Here is a 12,249-nt window from a genome sequence, read left to right on the forward strand (position 1 = left end):
GACTTTCTATGGGACAGTATTTCCCCTCTTTGTTGTTTCCTATATTATTTTAGTTGTAAAGAAGCGAAATTGAAGAAATATCTAATGCTGATCACTTTCTCTGACCCATATTTTGTTCTTGTTCCATATTTTTTCTCTTCCTTAATGTCCTGTATAACTGGTTGTGTGTTAACAAGAATTTCAACGAGTCACTCACTTTTATTATTATTAGCTGGGGAAAATATGTGCTGAATGTGTTCTTTCGTGTTCCTGCTGTCATACATTAGCGTTAGCCGTTGATGGTTTTGGCGGTGATGCAGATCATATCGACCCTCAGGTGTCCTTTCACCTGCCCAGTCCACTTTTTGCCTTTATTAACTGGCATGCCGGTCTTGGTCTCTCCTTGTGGCTCGTCTCTGCATGCCACTCGCCTGTGTTTCCTTGGCTCCCTCCTGCTTGAGGCGAGTGACGGCCTTGCTCGACATCTTTTTGTCGCGGCAGCCACCCTTGCCTTCCCTCATACCCGATACGGATTGCTTTACCCTTTTGATTATCCTTACTTCTCGCCGCACTGCTTGAATTCACCTCCTTTCCCACCACTAAATGCCTCTGCTTGCTGGAACGCCCTCGTCCCGTCCCTCCGTCCCTTTACCACCTCGTCTGGCAGGTTCTTGCTTGCGTGTATGCTGTGCTTTCAGTTTCACCTGCGAATGCTTGCTTTTGTTGTTTGATTTTGCTTCCCTTCAGTTTCTCTATGCACAGTTTTTTCCCCCGTCTGTCCCATCCCCTCAGTCGTCACCGTTTGGCGTTCCTTCTGCTTGCTTTGTGCTTGCGTCTCCCTCGTGTAGGAACCATCCACATATCAACCACCTAGCATCCCTCCCAAGCAAGGAACAAGTTGCATATGGCTCACAAAGTACGGTAATTTAAGGTTTCTTTGTGGGAAAAATTTGCTTGATGATACACACATATCCAGTATTACCAAGAGTCCAGTAAATGTGCATGTGTCCCTGGCAGTAGAAACCTTTCCTCCACATGCCTGGTCGGAGCGGTGAAGGGAAATTACTCGCATGTAGAGCAAGACGTATTTACTGTGGCTGGGCCAGATGGAAGGCAGCTGTGGGACGGCGTGACTTACGGCTGACCACTACACACTGACGGCTGTACCGGCTGTACCCTCATTACTGTGCATGAAAGGCTCTCACCGGACAATAGCCGCGTCACGGGTTTGCTGTTGAGGTAACCCACGTAAACATCATCTGCCAGGAAAGCCTCAAGTCTGGGATGTTTAGGTTTTTCTCTGAGCTAAATTTTCAGAATGTAAAGTATATGGAGGAGTACTTAGACTTTTGCATGTGGTATTTCTGTGTATAAAGATGGAAAGAAAGAAAGAAGGAAAGAAAGAAAGAGAGAAAGAAAGAAAGAAAAAGAGAAAGAAAGACAGAAAGAGAGAAAAAAAGAAAGGAAGAAATACAAATAGAAAATAAGAAAGGAAGAAACAAAGAAAAAGAAAGATAGATAGATAGACAGACAGAGAGACACACAGACAGACAGACAGATATATAGACATATTGATCCATGTATAAATAAGCTGGCACGATGCATCCAGTAAGAGGGATCGCGGGTCACGGAGGTCAAGGAGTCAGTGACCTGAGGCGCCGCCCGCACACGCCCACGAGTCTTTCTCTTAGCGGCCGCGGTTCTTTCTTTTCTCCCTTCTCAGTACGGCCCCAGCCCCCGGACGGGACGTGTGTGTGTTTGTGTGAGCCAGTGTGGGCGGCGCCGCTAGTCGTACATCTGCCATCCCGTTGACCAACCAGCCTCCGTTTTCTGTTGGATTATCTCCCGTGGGCTGCAAAGGGGACTCAGCTGGAGGGTTGCCGCTTCTGACCCAAGGCAAGCATCGCGTCTGCTCTTCACTGACAACGCGACTACATATTTTTTTTTTACTCCCTATGCAAATCCCCATGAAGGCAATCACTCCAAGATCAATACAAAGCTTCACTAACTACTTTTCCCCTTTTATAGCATTAATACAACTAAGGTAACGTTATAGGATGTATGTTTCAGTGTTTCCGACCTTCATTCTGCCCGGTGATAACGATAGCGGAGATTTCAACGCGTTTGCGGTAGTGATCAAAGGTTTTAAATCGATACTCACAGGGGTACATATGGCTCGTGTAGCTGCATGTGTCTTAAGTTCTCGTGATCATCAGAAGTGAAGATTTTTACAGTAAAAGGAGATTTATAGCGAGAGTAACTTTAATACGGAAACTGCGTGAAAGTACGAAAAGGTTACTGCACAATTTCTAAGCGAATGATAATTATTACTACGCATACCTCATACACATACACATACCTTCATAGCTACACAATATTACAATAGTTATTTTATGTATGTAACTAAATGTAATGTAAAATGTAACTTGGGCTAATTATTAACATAAATGATAATGGGAAGCAAGGTTGGATGATCTGGTACATTATTTCTTTTTTACTTTCCTACCATGATTATATAATTATGATTTTTTTATGGCGAAACTTACCAGGAACTCACACCCACGTCTTAATTTTTTTTTATTGCCGCTAAGAAGCAGGATCTTCGCCTCGGTGGCTGCCGCGTGTGGGCCGTTCCTTGCTGTAGGTTTTCACAGGCCGATATTAAATGACTCCTCCACTTTCTCGTCCCTGCCGCCGCCGGTCAGTAGGCAGCGGCCCCTCCTTCCTCCTACAGGCAGGGAGGGGCGGCAGTGGGTCCGTCAAGACGGTCCTTCATCATCTTACCGCACGGAAGGGAGGGCGGCGGCCGTGACTGTCGTGAGGGCCCGCGGCGCTGAGGGAAACGTAGGGAAGCCATCTGCCTCTGTTTGTGTGTGTGTGTGCCTCAACGCAGCGTGTATACCTTTGTTTGTTTTGTATTATTGATTATTTTTACAGTAGGGGAAGCAGCTCAAGGGCAACACATGAAACAAAAAAGCAATACAGCAACTAAAAAGCAACAAAAAAGTCCTTTGTTGTTTCTTTGCTTTAGTTTCAATTATTTGTAGGTTACGATACTAGTATATCATAATTTGCCCTCTAGTATATTTTTTCACTTTTCAAAGATTACATTAAATATACATTAATATAGTATGCTCTGTAAATGATCAATAACAGCATTTCTAGTAATGTTCCTGTTATCTACTATGCTATTTTCACTAACAAACTTTAGATCCAGAGACTTTAGCGGTCTTTTTTTGCTGTAACGGGCTTTTTGATTTCCCTTGAGCTGCTTCCGTTATCATAAAAATTCAACTAAGTAACAAAGATTCTAAAAGGCATTTCCTCCTAACTTCAGCGACTTCCTAAAGTATTGCCAGTAGCAGCGGGCACCCCACAGCTACGAGGGTGCCAGCTGAAGACATACAGGTGCATAGGAAGTCATGTGCAGGTGGAGGGCAGGGAGGCGGAGAGGAGCTGTGGCCTTGAGCGCTCCGGGACAGTTTCTCCCACGGGTGGCTCGCCGCGACAGGTGCATCAGGCCGGTAATTACGCTGTGGTGGTCTTTGGCTGGCGGCAGGGGAGGGAGAGCAGCTTCCTGGGATGGACTTGGGTGAGCTAGTTTATCGTAAGTCAGAGATACAGTTTCTATGCTATAAATGAGACAAGATAAGGATGAAAATAATGAGCCCCGCATCACGATAGTCTCAAATATTATAGAGAGGACATGAAAAAGGATAGAGTACGTGGCCATCCTGTTTAGTTTAGGTGTACTGTGATGTTCCCTGACCTGGATCTTTCCTGTATATGTTGGGTGCATATATTCAGAGATAAAAGACTGCCTAAAAATATTGTTTTTTTTTTTTTGTGAGGCTCAAGAAGATAGAAAAGTAGACAGACAGATAGATAAGCAGTTAGAGAGAAAGAGAAACGTGTAGACTGACCAGCTGACCGATAAATGGGTGGTAATATGGAGAAACGAAGGAGGAAGGAAGAAAGTACCGGGGACGAGGGACGGCTGACGTACCTGAGGGAAGGAAAACTTAAGTCCGGTGACGCAGCCAGAAGAGATAAAAAGCTGTGTATTTATTTATAGAAAGTAGGAAAAAAAGATGAAGCAAGGGAGAACTATACGCAAAAATGCTGGGATTAAGTACGAAGAAAGTGATGCAGACACTGAAGAATCCTGTTTGTTTACAAGTAGAGGACGTAAATATAGCTTCACCCAAACCAGTCTGCAAGTTTTTACAAGGAGTAGAAAGCTGAACACACCTTACTTGAACCTAAATACGGAAACGCCCTTCATCGAGTTTATTTGGGGATATTATATAAAAAATGTTGAGTTGTTTACCGCAGGATTATGTTAGAGGAAAATCAGTGTTTGTTTTGAGGTGAAGATGATTTACGATGGCAAATTCAATAAGAAAGTGTTTTACGGAGATGTGATGTATCGTGCAGCTGCGTCTCTTCATTCATGTGGATGCGTGTGTTTGGAGGATGATGGACGAGGTGGGAAAGTTACAGACAAACAAAGCGTTAAGAAGAGGATTGAAGGCCGAAGGTAAACATAAATCAAACATGAATTATTATAGTGTGAGGCTGGTTCTCCGAGTGTGAGTTTTAGATAATAGGAACCTGATGAAAATATATTTGTTAGATGTGATGAATGTGTAAAAGAAGAGTGTGAAATATAATGAAAATACTGTTCGTAAGTAGACTAAATATATATTGAAGGGGATCACAGTTAAGTATGAGCGTTACAGAAGAGGTTATTAAAGTGAAAGAGGATGATAGATATATTTAATACCGTTTTGAGATTACTTGTATAACAGACGAGAATATATATTGAAGGTGATCACAGTTAAGTATGAGCGTTACATAAGAGGTTATTAAAGTGAAAGAGGATGATAGATATTTTTATTACCGTTTTGCGATTACGTGTATAATTGACGAGTAAATATCAGGTTTGACGGCAGCAAGACTTTTGGTTATGAATGTCGCAAAGGTAGCAGACATTAATTTAGAGGAAAAGAAAGCAACGCAGCACTAGATATGAAATTAGTAATATATTTTTTTCAACTGTAACATATTTGCTGATGAAAGCGAATTAAGACAGTCGAAATGAGCTTGTGAATCAATTGTAGAACCTGTATTAGACGTTGAATAACAACTGATGACGAAAACATTTAGTATGAAGAAAAATATAGAAAAAAAAACATATGATAAGGATATTTTTTTTTGCGAAAGGGAAATAGATAAATAATATTCTTGGTTCATGCACCTTTATAATATTAATAACACTAACAACAAAAATAACTACTACTACTACTTCTACAACAACAACTACAACAACTCCCACTACCACCACCATCGCCATTTCTACGCCTACCACAAGGACGAAACACTTATTCAATCTTTATTAGGGGACAATACAACTTCACCCCCATTGTCAAGCTTATAAAAAAAATACAATCATAAGTTACCGGAGTGAGTCGACACATCCTCTCAGGGCGGGACGAGACAAAGAGACAATTCATCAAGGAGTGTCTGCCCATTCCCCTTCCCTTCCCTTCCCTTCCCTTCCCGCTGCACCAGACTGTACTTTCACTGGCGACCTTCATCCAGAGAGGCCCTACCTTCAGTATTCCAGACGTGCAGTGGCTGTGGTAGGGGCTATGGAGGGCCTGGCGTGGTTAGGAGAGAGTGAGGTAAAGGGAGGAGGAGGGATGGTTAGTATTGGGTTGCATGTGAGTAGAGGAGAGTTAATCGGTAGGACAGGACAAGGAAAGAAAGCTAGGAAAGAGCTTAGGAGGCTCAGGGCAATAAAATAAAGAGTAGATGTTAGGTCTCGGGAGGTAGGTTAAGATAGACATGTGGAGAAAAGAAAGCTATGAATAGTCGATAAGAAAGATAAGGTACTATAGAGAGGTAAAGAGAAGAGATATTGAAGATGAATATAGGAAGAAGAGATAGAGTTAGAAGTTAGAGCAAGTTAAGACAGAAGTTCAGGTTTGTGTTATGAACTGTGGAGACTGTGTTGTGTAGAGAGGTAGAGAGAAGAGATATAGAATAAGAATATAGGAAGAAGAGATATAGGATGAAGTTAGAGCAAGTTAAGAGAGAAGTTCAGTTTTGTGTTATGAAGTGTTGTGACTGTGTTGTGTAGAGAGGTAGAGAGAAGAGATATAGAAGAAGAATATAGGAAGAAGAGATATAGATAGAAGTTAGAGCAAGTTAAGAGAGAAGTTCAGTTTTGTGTTATGAAGTGTTGTGACTATGTTGTGTAGTTCTGTCTGTCAGTCTATCTGGATCTCTACATGTCTGTTTATTCGTCCGAGAAAGGGATTAGAGAGAAAGACAGAAGAGAAAAAGGAAAGAAAAAGAAAGATAGAGAGAGAGAGAGAAGTATTATTGCCTTGTCCGACAGTCCACGTTCTGTATCGTTCACAGCACACGGCAGCGACGCCACTGACACACACACACACACACACACACACACACACACACACACACACACACACACACACACACACAGACACCACCCCTCACCCCCACGCAGCCTCTCCCCCCACCTACACACATACCCCCCCCCCCCCCCCATGCACACTCAACCTTCCCTACCGTTGCTTAAGACCTGCATAGTGTGTGTGGACAGGGGCAGCATTCCACCTTCCGAGACCCACCGGAGCAAGGCCTTTGTAGGTATACCTGTCCATACCTGTTCCTCAATAGCATAACGGCAGTAGGCCTAATCCCAAGCACCTCCAGCCGCTATGCACCTAAGAAAAGGCATCAATAGGGGGAAGAGAAGCTACCACGAGCGGGTTTGGCGATGACAAGTTTGTGTTTTGCTGAGTAGACGAGTAACTGCATATACGTCAGTTTTTTTATTTATTTGTTTATGATGTTCTGTGCAGGGATGTTTTTTTTCTTCTTTTTTTATTATCATTACATTACTCCTGTTTTAGTTTCTCAGGGTAAAGAAGGTATTAGAATTAGAGATAGTGGTTTTAGTTGTAGTGGTTATGATGTTTTTGTAGTAGTAGTAGGAGGAGGAGGAGGAGTAATAGTAGTAGTAGTAGTAATAGTAGTAGTAGTAGTAGTAGTAGTAGTAGTAGTAGTAGTAGTAGTAGTAGTAGTAGTAATAGGAGGACGAGGAGGAGGAGAAGGAAGAGAAGGAGGAGGAGGAAGAGGAGTTCTTGTTGGTCAGATGTGAGTATAGTCGTGACAAAATCATAACAAAAACAGCAAAACAATTAAAAAAATTACTTTGTTTATGCTACACACGGTAAAATATTGCAAGCTCTCCAGGTGAAGCAGCATTTAATGGAAAGAAAGATAGGAAAAAAACACGAAAATAAAAAAACCTGACTAGTATTTTTTTTCTGTCTTACCTGTGTGTTTTGCGTCACGGAGCCAATCAGGAAAACACACAAACAGGACGCAGCGCTTTGAAGGGACGTGTCATGAGCTGCTTACCTGCCTGAGCCTCGGTGGGGATAGGTAATAGGGGGTGTGTTTGCCAGTCTGTACGCACACCCTCTATTAGTACGCATATTAGGTGGGAGGAAAACTACTCTGGAAAAATGTGATAGGTAATAGTTAATAGATAAAATGTAATGGGTAAATAAATGGGGAAATATTAATATGTAAAGTCCAATGAGCAGTTGGTTGTGTTTGCCAGTATGTACGCACACCCCTCAATTAGTACGCATATCAGTGAGGGAGAAAACATTAGCGGGGAAAAAAGTGTAATAGGTAATAAGTAATAGATAATAATAAATGAGGAAAAATATAAGAGGTTATAAGTTGTATTTGCCAACATGTACGCACTTCCCTATTAGTACGCATGTCATGAGCGGAAAAAAATATCAGCTGAAAAAAAAAAATGTATTGCCAGAAAAAATATCAGCATTGCCAAGTAAAAAAAATTATATATAGGTTTTTTCTTTAGTTATGTGAGTGCTAGTTGGAAGGGTGCGTACGAATTGGCGAGACATCTCCACTCACGGCAATGACGGAGGCACGAGGAGAGGACGCGAGGCAAGACGCAAATGACTAAATGAGGGAAAGCCATCATTGCAGCGGAAAAGAAATAGACGCTTAAAAAATCTGCGTCCAGGATTTTGTTCCGCTGTAAAAAAAAAAAAAAAAAAAAAAAAAAAAGACTAGTATATTTTTTTGAGAGGAAGAAAGGAAAGGGCAAACCACGAGGAAACATAATTTTTCCCGGGGATTACTCGCAAGAAAAATATACACAAAACACAGACTTGGTGATAACGCAGAAAAAAATATATATACAGGTAAAATTGTGTTTACGAAATGCTACAGAATAAAGAACTTGATAAAGAATGCAAATACGATTAAAGGCGATGACTGGAGGAGGAATAGAGACTGACATTGGCGGAGGAAGGAACAGCTGGCTTACGTGATAGTCTTGGCGGCCAAACCAACATGACTTCCATTAGCTAAAGAACTTGAAGGACTTCCATTTATTAGTTTTACCTTTACGAGTTTCTTAGACTATGATATGTACTTAGGGTCCATTTCTAAAACCTATGCTGTTGTTGTTGTTTATAAGACACTTACTACTACTACTACTACTACTTCTACTACTACTACTACTTCTACGTACGAATAATATTAATTTAGAGGAGTAGCAAGACACCTTTCAACCCGAAATCAACCTCTATTTTGGCCACTCTGCTTTCTTATACCTATACCAGCAGTTCTTATGGGGCTTTTTTATTTCATATGTTTTTGCCCTTGAGCTGCTTCCTTTACAGTAGAAAAAATATCATTACAAAAACTAATACTAATACTAATAATGATGCTATTACAATTATTACTACTATTACTACCACATCTGTCATTACTTGCTTTACTACGGTCCTTTTTGCTATTGAGAGAGAGAGAGAGAGAGAGAGAGAGAGAGAGAGAGAGAGAGAGAGAGAGAGAGAGAGAGAGAGAGAGAGAGAGAGAGAGAGAGAGAGAGAGAGTAAAGATTATGGAATCAGACGCAGGGATCAACACATTCCCTTTGTGTCACAATGAACTCTAGGTCAATGAGATTACGTGAAAAGTATGAGTAGTGTGTTGTACGTATTGCTACTACTACATATCCACGAGTGTGTGTATGTGCGTATGTGTGTGGGAGGGGGGGGATGGAGGGAGTTTGTGTGTGTGTGTGTGTGTGTGTGTGTGTGTGTGTGTGATTTTCCAACATACACATACACATACACACATACAAATACGAAACCGAACAATTGATGAACGGAATGCTTTACCAAATTGGCGAAACCGGGTGTCAAAATATACATTAGTTTGATGAATTATATAAATCGTGATAAGGTGCAGGACGGTGCGAGCTTGGTTCAATCCGGCAAAATTACAAATAGGTAAACTAGAACACACACACACACACACACACACACACACACACACACACACACACACACACACACGTTACACAACCTCGCCCTTCTATATATGGATTGTGTAGCATCTGTCTGGAAAGGGCGACCTGACGAAACGAGACAAACACCTGTGACTGAGTGCCTAATTGATACACCTGTACTCCCTGCCCAGGATAAGGTTGTAGTACCTCTAAGGGTGTTATCTTCCTCGTGAATGTATAGGAAGAGGTAATGAGTTCATGTTGTGTATCTATTCCTATCTATTTCGCCATGATAGAGAGGGTGAAAGTCTCATCCAGGTTTGGGTTTTCATCTAATTATGTGTCATCCTTCATCCCTTCCCGTGACCATGTATAGTGAAGCCACGGCGCCTTAATGAGGGTTATCAAACACCTGGACGGGCTAATGGATACCTGTCTTGATGGTCACGATTATTCTCTGGCGTCACACTTTTCCTTTCATCCATCATTGTAATCAAGAGTGGGAAGCTAAGACACTTTTGAGGGTTATAGAATGCTTTTTTTACAGTAAAGGCAGCAGCTCAAGCGCAAAATAATAATAATAATGAGAAAAAAACGCCAATCACTGATCCTATAAAAAAAAGTATAGAAAAGTGGCCAAAAAAGATGTCAATTTCGGGAGGAGAGGTGACTCGATACTCTCCTTTTGCCGGTGCTAATAACAACCTGATATTGCCTTGAGATATTATTTACCGCGTTACTGTGCTTATTGAATGCTTGGAGATGAACACTTTCCTAAGTTCACATTGACAGAGCTTCATGAACAAGAAATCAACATCGAGAAAAATTACCCTTGTTTCAGTATCGAATAAAAAGAGAAACTAAGAACCTTGGAAGTGTAAATATACCCACAGCTTGATTCTTCTTCCTTGTAGTAATCGAGGCAATGTGAGGCTTTAGTGTTGTGGCTTTTTTATGTGTGATTAACGTGTGGAGCGGAAATGAGTTTGTGTTGACGTGAGTAAGAGGCGACGAGGAGAACGCTTGTTTAATACCGGATGATGAAAGGCGTTCTCGTAGGTGGCGGAGAAAGATCTGGCTTTTTTCGGCGTGAAAGATTGTAATGAAGCGGAAATGTTGAAGTTCAGAGAGCGAAAGAGCGGTAGAGATTGCAATAGATAGATAAATAAATAAATAAATGTAAAGATAGATAGATAGAGATAGACAAGTAGTCAACAAACATTTCTTATTATCTGATATAGGTATACTTTCTCATATCTACATTTTCACTGTCAAAGCTAACGTTAATTTTCTTTTTCACAGATCGAGGCAGCGAGACTGGCAATCATATAGAAGTTGAAACCTCCCTCTCACAAAGGTATGTAACAATATCTTTTTCGTAAGCAAGTAAAGGAAGTCAACCTAAAGACTGTAAGACGTTTATATAAGAGTGTGAAGTGTTTGCCAAGGGACAGAATGGGAAATTGCACCAAGATTTTATGAGAGCTGAATCAATCTAAAAAAAAAGACATCTACAAGTATATAGTAATCCTGAGTATAGTAATCATATATGGTAATGTCTAATGTTTGCCCGAGGATGGACTGAAATCACAATACCTAGTTTCAAGGGGACTCGACAGCGGCCAAGACTGATTAGGTTTGATAGGAGCGACACCATTCCTTGTTTGCGCGTAAGAGCCACCGAGCAGGCCAATCAAAAAGCCGAGGAAAACACGCGTCGTATCGTAACCTGTTGTGTCGCGCCAAGAAACGAGGTTAAAAAGTATCGGCCACCTGTTAGGTCGTCGGGAAATTAGACTTCGATTGAGTTGTAGTGGATTCGAAAAGTGTTCCAGGTATTGGCCGGATGGAAGAAATGAAACACAACACGGAGAAGCGCTGTAAAAGTTTATTATCAATCATGCTTCCTTGCAAACAGAGAAATAGAGATAGAAAGATAGACATGGAAGGGCTTAGAAGTGAGAAAGAACCTCCACCATACAAGATTTTGGGATTAAGACCCAGATAGATAGAAAGATATATAGAAAGAAAAGATGAGAAGTGAGGTAGAAACACCCCTCAATATAAATAGATAGAGATAGCGGTATAGAGAAAGAAAAGCTGAGAAGTGGGAGGGAAAAAGTAAGGCCCAGACAGATAGATAGACAGATAGATATAGAGAGAAAAACTGAGAAGTGAAAGATATATAAAAAAAAAAAAAGAAAACTCCAGCAGACAAGTTTCCCGGAATAAGGCCCAAAGGAAAATCCGTGTATAGCCGACCCCATAAAACACAAACAGAAAAACCAATTCTTGCACGCGCGCGCCGCCTGCCGTCACCCAAGAAAAACACGGCCGGGAGTAAATGGCATCAGGAGCAGACAAGAACCAATACCGTCAGGAACGCCAACTTTGTGATCGACTACGGTCACCACACCACCCCGCTCCCTTGGTCCCGTCCTTGCCCCCCTCTCGACCCCCTCCTCGACCCCCTCCTCGACCCCCCACTTACCCAGCGGAAAAAAGAATACAGTATCCGGCGGCGAGGCGAGGCGAGAGAGAGAGAGAGAGAGAGAGAGAGGGGGGGGGGTTGTGGAGGTTGTGGGGGTTCGGGTATTGGCAACTGGGATGGAATTGTGTGAACTGCGCGGAAAGGAACGGCTCTGGGGATTGTGTGGTTGATCTTCTCTGGGAAAAAGGTCTTGTATATTAAAGAGGTGGACGTTCTGGTGTCCTTGTGTACGCGGCTAATTGTTGTAGCGAGACCGCGGGAGGCTGCTGCTGCTCTCTCTGTACTGTGGTATAGGCTAGGTATATATTTTTTTTTCTCTCTCTCTCTCCTTGTGCTTATATAGCTTGTTTTTTATTTTTTAACTTTTCCTCCTTTTTTATTTTTTTTATTGTATTCTTCAGTC

The 12,249-nt window shown here is 41.8% G+C and overlaps 1 protein-coding gene across 4 annotated transcripts in view; it reads left to right on the forward strand.

Moving 5' to 3' along the window:
- Window positions 1-12,249, forward strand: part of LOC127002192 (uncharacterized) — a 118,045-nt gene that overhangs the window by 51,103 nt on the left and 54,693 nt on the right. For 3 of the 4 annotated variants that reach the window (XR_007755860.1, XR_007755858.1, XM_050867882.1), the window contains exons 1-2: window positions 1,690-1,875; window positions 10,658-10,712. The gene's annotated coding sequence lies outside the window, so the exon portion shown is untranslated. Of the gene's footprint in view, window positions 1-1,689; window positions 1,876-10,657; window positions 10,713-12,249 lie in introns of those variants that run through there. The other variant, XR_007755859.1, reaches the window with a different exon arrangement.

Source organism: Eriocheir sinensis, chromosome 22 (genome assembly GCF_024679095.1).
Source record: "Eriocheir sinensis breed Jianghai 21 chromosome 22, ASM2467909v1, whole genome shotgun sequence".
NCBI classification, from domain to species: Eukaryota; Metazoa; Arthropoda; class Malacostraca; order Decapoda; family Varunidae; genus Eriocheir; species Eriocheir sinensis.